The 7,815-nt window shown below is 44.3% G+C and overlaps 1 long non-coding RNA gene across 1 annotated transcript in view; it reads left to right on the top strand.

The window, feature by feature from the left end:
- LOC121026109 (uncharacterized) overlaps positions 1-6,332 on the top strand; it is a 13,121-nt gene extending 6,789 nt beyond the window's left edge. The window contains exons 2-3 of the long non-coding RNA XR_005788269.1: positions 3,706-3,841; positions 5,977-6,332. This is a non-coding gene — a long non-coding RNA (uncharacterized LOC121026109). The remainder of the gene's footprint in view (positions 1-3,705; positions 3,842-5,976) is intronic.
- The last annotated feature ends 1,483 nt before the right edge of the window (positions 6,333-7,815 follow it).

Below are 7,815 nucleotides of genomic sequence, written 5' to 3'. Positions count from 1 at the left end.
TAGAGGAGAAAGCAGGAAAAGACCTCTCTGACCTCAGCCGTAGCAATCTCTTACTCGACACATCCCCAAAGGCAAGGGAATTAAAAGCAAAAATGAAGTACTGGGACCTTATGAAGACAAAAAGCTTCTGCACAGCAAAGGAAACAACCAACAAAACTAAAAGGCAACCAACGGAATGGGAAAAGATATTTGCAAATGACATATCAGACAAAGGGCTAGTCTCCAAAATCTATAAAGAGCTCACCAAACTCCACACCTGAAAAACAAATAACCCAGTGAAGAAATGGGCAGAAAACATGAATAGACACTTCTCTAAAGAAGACATCCAGATGGCCAACAGGCACATGAAAAGATGCTCAATGTCGCTCCTCATCAGGGTAATACAAATCAAAACCACACTCAGATATCACCTCACGCCAGTCAGAGTGGCCAAAATGAACACATCAGGAGACTATAGATGCTGGCGAGGACGTGGAGAAACGGGAACCCTCTTGCACTGTTGGTGGGAACGCAAACTGGTGCAGCCACTCTGAAAAGCAGTGTGGAGGTTCCTCAGAAAATTAAAAATAGAGCTACCCTATGACCCAGCAATAGCACTGCTAGGAATTTACCCAAGGGATACAGGAATACTGATGCATAGGGGCACTTGTACCCCAATGTTTCTAGCAGCACTCTCAACAATAGCCAAATGATGGAAAGAGCCTAAATGTCCATCAACTGATGAATGGATCAAGAAATTGTGGTTTATATACACAATGGAGTACTACATGGCACTGAGAAAGAATGAAATATGGCCCTTTGTAGCAACGTGGATGGAACTGGAAAGTGTGATGCTAAGTGAACTAAGCCATACAGAGAAAGACAGATACCATATGGTTTCACTCTTATGTGGATCCTGAGAAACTTAACAGAAACCCATGGGGGAGGGGAAGGAAAAAAAAAAAGAGGTTAGAGTGGGAGAGAGCCAAAGCATAAGAGACTCTTAAAAACTGAGAACAGGGGCGCCTGGGTGGCGCAGTCGGTTAAGCGTCCGACTTCAGCCAGGTCACGATCTCGCGGTCCGTGAGTTCGAGCCCCGCGTCAGGCTCTGGGCTGATGGCTTGGAGCCTGGAGCCTGTTTCCGATTCTGTGTCTTCCTCTCTCTCTGCCCCTCCCCCGTTCATGCTCTGTCTCTCTCTGTCCCAAAAATAAATAAAAAACGTTGAAAAAAAATTAAAAAAAACAACAACTGAGAACAATCTGAGGGTTGATGGGGGGTGGGAGGGAGGGGTGGGTGGGTGATGGGTATTGAGGAGGGCACCTTTTTGGATGAGCACTGGGTATTGTATGGAAACCAATTTGACAATACATTTCATATATTGAAAATAAAATAAATAAAATAAATAAAAAACAAAACAAATTAAAAAACAAAAAAATGATATATGTTAATTAGCCAGGTATGTGTGATAATGTGAGTCAGGAGGACAGATAAACATCGTCCCCTTTAATTTCTTGGAAAACTTTCTTAGCCTTTTTATAAAGCGTTTAGTTATGAAACTGGAAAATTCAATTTGAATAATTTAGTGTCTTTTTCTCTAAGGGAAGAACTCTCTCACATGTCATTTCCTCTCTGTGGCTTTCCAGGCCACTATCCTGTCACCTTACCAAAACTCCTTCAATATTCCGTTTCAGCAGAATGCATTACTTACTGCTTCCTCTGAGACCTTATGGGGCATTGTTCACTGGAGCAATTATCACAGTGCATTTGATTACACTTATGTTTTTTCTCTCTGGGCAGTGAATTCCTTGAGGTCAGGAACCCTACGTATTTGATCTTTGTAGCCTTAGCACCCAGCACAGCACTTGGCATATAGGAGTTGCTCAGTAAATGCATTAGATTAATATATTGGCTCTATTGATTATTTTGTATTTAAACTTTTTTGTAATTAAAAAAAATTTTTAATGTTTACTTATTTTTGAGAGAGAGAGAGAGAGAGAGGCAGAGTGTGAGTGGGGGAGGGGCAGAGAAAGAGAGGGAGTCACAGAAACTGAAAAAAGCTCCAGGCTCTGAGCTGTCAGCACAAGCCAATGTGGGGCTTGAACTCAGGAATGGCAACATCACGACCTAGGCCGAAGTCTGCTGCCCAACCAAATGAGCCACCCAGGCTCCCCTTTAAAAAATTGTTTTTTAATGTTTATTTATTTTTGAGAGAGAGAGAGAGAGACACAGAGCATGAGCAGGGGAGGGGCAGAGAGAGAGGGAGACACAGAATTCGAAGCAGGCTCCAGGCTCTGAGCTGTCAGCACAGAACCTGATGCCGGGCTCGAACTCACAAACTGTGAGATCATGACCTGAGCCAAAGTCAGCCATTCAACCGACTGAGCCAGGTACCCCCAGCTGTGTTGATTATTTTTTTAAGTTTTTATTTAAATTCCAGTTAGTTAACATATATATTAGTTTCAGATGTACAATATAGTGATTCAAAACTTCCACACAACACCTGGTGCTCATCACCAGTGCCCTCCTTAATCCCTATCCTGTATTTAACCCAATACTCCCTTCTATTAACCATCAGTTTGTTCTCTCTCTCTCTCTCTCTCTCTCAAAAATAAATAAACATTAAAAAATTGAATAAAAAATAAAAAATTTTAGTGTTTATTCATTTTTGAGAGAGACAGAGAGTGAGAGGGGGAGGGGCAGAGAGAGAGGGAGACACAGAATCCCAAGCAGGTTCCAAGCTCTGAGCTGTCAGCACAGAGCCCGACGCAGGGCTTGAACTCATGAACCGTGAGATCATGTTCTGAGCCAAGTCGGATGCTCAACCAACTGAACAACCCAGGCACCCTGAGATTCTCTTTTTAAATGTTTATTTATTTGTTTTTGAAAGAGAGAGGGGTAGAGAGAGAAAGGGCGAGAGAGAATCCCAAGCAGGCTCTGCACTGTCAGCGTGGAGCCTGACATGGGGCTCCAGCTCACGAATTGTGAGATCATGACCTGAGCTGAAATCAAGAGTCAGACACGATCCACTGACTGAGCCACCCCGGTGCCCCGTAAGAGACTCTTAACGATAGAGCACAAACTGAGGGTTGATGGAGGGAGGTGGATGAGGGGTGGCTATATGGGTGATGGGTGTTAAGGAGGGCACTTGTTATGATGAGCTCTGGGTGTTGTAAGTGGTGAACCACTGAATTGTATTGAAATCAATATAGCACTGTATGTTAACTAACTAGAATTTAAATAAAAATTTGAAGGAAAAAAAGGTCACACTAAAAAATTATTCTATTGCTGAGTAACAGATTACCACAAGTGTGGTAGCTTACACAGCAGACATTTATTATCTCAAAATTTCTGTGGTGAAGAGTTTGGTCATGGCTTAGCATGGTTGCACTCAAGGTGTCAGCCAGGCCTGGGGTCTCATCTGAGGTTCTGGGTCCTCTTCTAAGCTCAAGTGGTTGTTTGTAGAATTCATTTTCTTGCAGATGTAGAACTCATGGTATCTTGCTTCTTCAAGGCCAGTGGGAGACTCTCTATCACCGAGGAAGGCTGGGTTCCTCTTTTAAGGACTAACTTGATTAGGCCAGGATACTCTTCTTTTTGATTAACCGAGAGTCTCACTGATTGGGACCTTAATTAAATCTGCAAAATGCCTTTATGTTCACCTTATACCATAACCCAATCATGAGACATCCCATAACCCAATATGATGACATCCATCGTATTCACAGGTCCCGCCCACACTGAAGAAAAGTGACATGGATACAAGACATAGATATCAGGGAGTGGGAATCTTGGGATTCTGCCTACTGCAAGCCCTGAATGAGAGGCCTCTGAATGGCTCTGTGCCTCTCTTAGGGAAAATAGGTAAGTCTGAAAGCCAAAGGCTAGAAGCAGGAGTGACCTCAATTACTATTACCTCTAATGACCTACTGGGGGAATTTATGCTTCCTGAATCTGCAACTCTGGGCTCTGTGGAGTTTGAGGTTCTGTTCCACATAGGGTCACACTCTTGCCAATGGGTACAGCAAGGGGCCCATTGAACTATAAGTATGGCTGCTGCCAGGGCTCTGGATTCCTGTGGCCAAGGAGTCACCATCTTGGCAGGGGTAATCGCCCTTAATTAGCAGGAGGATGTAAGGTTGCTGCTACACAATGTGGTGGGGAGGAATGTATGTGGAACTCAGGTGTGTGTGTGTGTGTGTGTGTGTGTGTGTGTGTGTGTGTTTATATTATTTATATTTATATTGGGTTTTTTTTCATGAGTGCAATAGGCAGAATCAAGTCCTCCCAAAAATGTCCCCAACCAACTTCCCAGAATGTGTTAATATCTTAGGTTACATGGCAAAGAAGAATTAAGGCTGCAGATGGAAGTAAAATTGCTAATCAGCTGACATTAAGATAGGGAGATTATCTGGGGCACCTGGGTGGCTCACTCGATTAAGCGTCCACCTTTGGCTCAGGTCATGATCTCATGGTTTGTGGGTTCGAGCCCTGCATCGGGCTCTATGCTGACAGTGAGGAGCCTGGAGCCTGCTTCAAATTCCGTGTCCCCCTCTCTCTCTGCCCGTGCCCCACTCACACCCTGTCTCTCTCTCTCTCTTTCTCTAAAAAAATAAACATTAAAAAAAGATAGGAAGATTATCTTGGACTGTCCTGGTGGGCCCAATGTAATCACATGGGTCATTAAATGTGGAAGAGAGAGTGTCAGAAGGTGATGTGACTCGAAGAAAGGCACAGAGAGATGCATTGTTGCTGGCTTCAAATAGGGTGGAAAGGGGCCATGGGCCAAGCGGTAGAAGTGGCCTCCAGAAGCTGAAAGGAACAAGAAAATGGATTCTCTTTTAGAGCCTCCAGGAATAGCCCAGTGAAACCTGTGTCAGACTTCTGACTTTCAGAACTGTAAGAGAATAAATTTGTGTTGTTTTAAGCCACTAAGTTTCTGGTAAATTTGTTATAGCAGCCATAGGAAACTAATATCGTGGGTGAGGAAAAACTGTCCAGAAGTAATTCACTCTTGTTGTATCAGGAGTACTTTGCATCCTGGTCCAGGACTGTGCCTTATTCGTGTCTGTATTGTTAGTCTCTTAAATGTCAGTGAATCTCTATGGGTGTCTGTGGTGTTGAAGGAGGAAGTGGGGAGGCACGAGGGGAGGAGACGAAATGGTGGCGGTGACAGTATTAGAGAGGAGGCAGGAAGCCCAAGAGTTGGTGGGGACTGAATCTAATGTCGGTTCTCTGCAGTGTGGACTGGCTTTTTGGAATGCAGAGAATTTGCAGGTCAGTGGCAGGCATGGGGAGGCAGTGCCCCAAGCAGCTTGGTCTTGGTGGAACTCTTGGTTCAGGAATGATTCAACAGTATTCTGAGCTTCCTGGATATGCCCCATCAACAGAGAACCCTTCTCTAATTCCCTCTCATCCACTCCCTCACCTGCCACCCAGAGTGTTTCTCAACCTTTAAAGTCCCAGACAGGAAGCCACAGACTTCAGTTAGAGATGGAGCAGCTCTGATCACTGAACTCTTTAATTTGAGCTTCCTGTGAGCGACACTGTTTCTCTAAGGTCCCAACACTAAATCTCGGTACTGTCGGGCACCCCGAATATGCCCTCCTCTAACAGCAGCCTTGGCTGGAGGCATTTATTCTAGTACTTTAGAGCAGAGTGCTCTCAGTGTGTGTGTGTGTGTGTGTGTGTGTGTGTGTGTGTGTGTGTATCTATCTCTACTTTGTATCTGTCTGTCTGTATCTGTATCTGTATCTGTATCTGTATCTGTATCTGTATCTGTATCTGTCTCTCTATCTATCTCTATGTCTGTCTCTCTGTCACTATGTATCCCCTCAGGGAAGTATTGTGAGTACTGCCAGGGCCAGGGTGAGGGAGTTAGAGCAGCCTGAGCAATACATGGGGAGTGAGGAATTGTGGGTAATAGTAGGACCTAGAGGAGGAAATGGCAACTTTGAAGAGACTTTTAGGAGTAAAATAATTCTTTCCTCCCTCCACAGATGAGGCCAAACAGAAGCCGTATGTGGTGACCTGTGCGATGCGTTAGTTACTTATATAAACTGAACAAAGCAGTCTAACAATCCTGTAAATATCACACATAAAGATGAACCAGCTAGTGTCATGTCGGTATTTCTAAAGATAAAGTAAATCAGTACTACTGGCACCATCGGTTTTTGTGTGGTCCCATCTCCAAAAAGCACGAAATACAAATTTATACCCAAAAACGTGTTTTATGAATTCAAATCACCAGCATGATTTTAGCATGTATGAAATGTACAAATCCTTATTGTAAAGTAAGTTTTGAAAGCTTGCATGTACTGTGAAGCATGAGCTTTTGCAAAGAGAGTGAAATATGTTTACGGCTTTGTTGCCTTCATGGTTATGTATCCCGGTGCAGCTATAATTGTGTCACAGGTACTTGTTGCCTTTCCTTGCCCCAGGAGCAGCAGAATTAGCTTCTACACTGGCCCAGCTAAACAGGCTACCCTGAGGACTAACATGAGGCTCTATTTCCCAGCTGGGATGGTAGCCCCTGAGGTGGGGTTAAGGTGGGTGGGCAAGAGAATGGAGGGAAATAGGGTGCAGAGTGAGGAATAAATGTAAGAGCACTGAGTCTTTTGGCACAAGTGGATTAAATGGGAGAGAGGGTGGGCATGACAGGATGAAGAATGAACAGAAGGTTAGGCATTGGTAGGAGAGACACCATTGAAATTGTACTGTTTAAGCCCTCTTTTGTTGAAAGAGGCACTTTTATTGAAGATGACACCCTGAAATGAAGACGTCCTATCCTAAAGAGGCCCTCTGATCCCATGTCACTAATAGTATGACATATTTTAAATATTTGCTATTTAAAAAAAAGTTTATTTATTTGAGAGAGAGAGAGAGAGAGACAGAGAGAGAGAGAGATAGTCCTAAGTAGGCTGTGCACTGCCAGCACAGACGGAGCCTGACATGGAGCTCCAACCCACAAACTGTGAGATCATGACCTCAGCTGGCATCAAGAGTCAGATGCTTAACCAACTGAGCCCCCCAGGCACCCCAAATATTAAGCAAGAGGAAATTTGTTAGAGGAAAAGGAGAGCATTAAAGATAAGAAAGTTTCGGGGCGCCTGGGTGGCGCAGTCGGTTAAGCGTCCGACTTCAGCCAGGTCGCGATCTCGCGGTCCGTGAGTTCGAGCCCCGCGTCGGGCTCTGGGCTGATGGCTCAGAGCCTGGAGCCTGTTTCTGATTCTGTGTCTCCCTCTCTCTCTGCCCCTCCCCCGTTCATGCTCTGTCTCTCTCTGTCCCAAAAATAAATAAAACGTTGAAAAAAAAATTAAAAAAAAAAGATAAGAAAGTTTCAACACTTGTTTTTTTTTTTTTTTAAATGCTTATTTATTTTTGAGACAATGCGAGAGACAGAGTGCAAGCAGTGGAGGGGCAGAGGGAGACACAGAATCCAAAGCAGACTCCAGGCTCCGAGCTGTCAGCCCAGAGCCCAACACGGGGCTCGAACTCACGAACCGTGAGATCATGACCTGAGCCAAAGTCGGACACTTAACCGACTGAGCCACTCAGGCGCCCCTCAACACTTGGATCTGATGAGCAGTCATAAAAGTGGAACTGAGGAAAGGTAGGGAAATTGATAAAAATCACTGTTCCAAAATCACCTAGCCTGAGTTTTGCTTCCCTTGGCACAAGCAGGTATATTACTAAGCACTTTCATGTAACAGCTCTCTAGTCTTTCCTGGTTTTTCTTTAGGGTTTGTGAGGGAAACCCCTTTCCATTGTTTCCTCCTCTGCCTCCTAATTTTGGATCCTTTTGTGTAATCTCTGTCTCTCTCTGTCTCTCCGTCTCT

The sequence above is a fragment of the Herpailurus yagouaroundi genome, unplaced genomic scaffold (genome assembly GCF_014898765.1).
Source record: "Herpailurus yagouaroundi ecotype Mexico unplaced genomic scaffold, PumYag 67793, whole genome shotgun sequence".
Lineage (NCBI taxonomy): Eukaryota > Metazoa > Chordata > Mammalia > Carnivora > Felidae > Herpailurus > Herpailurus yagouaroundi.
The sequence above is the reverse complement of the archived record's forward strand: the minus strand, read 5'-3'. Positions and strand labels throughout refer to the sequence as shown.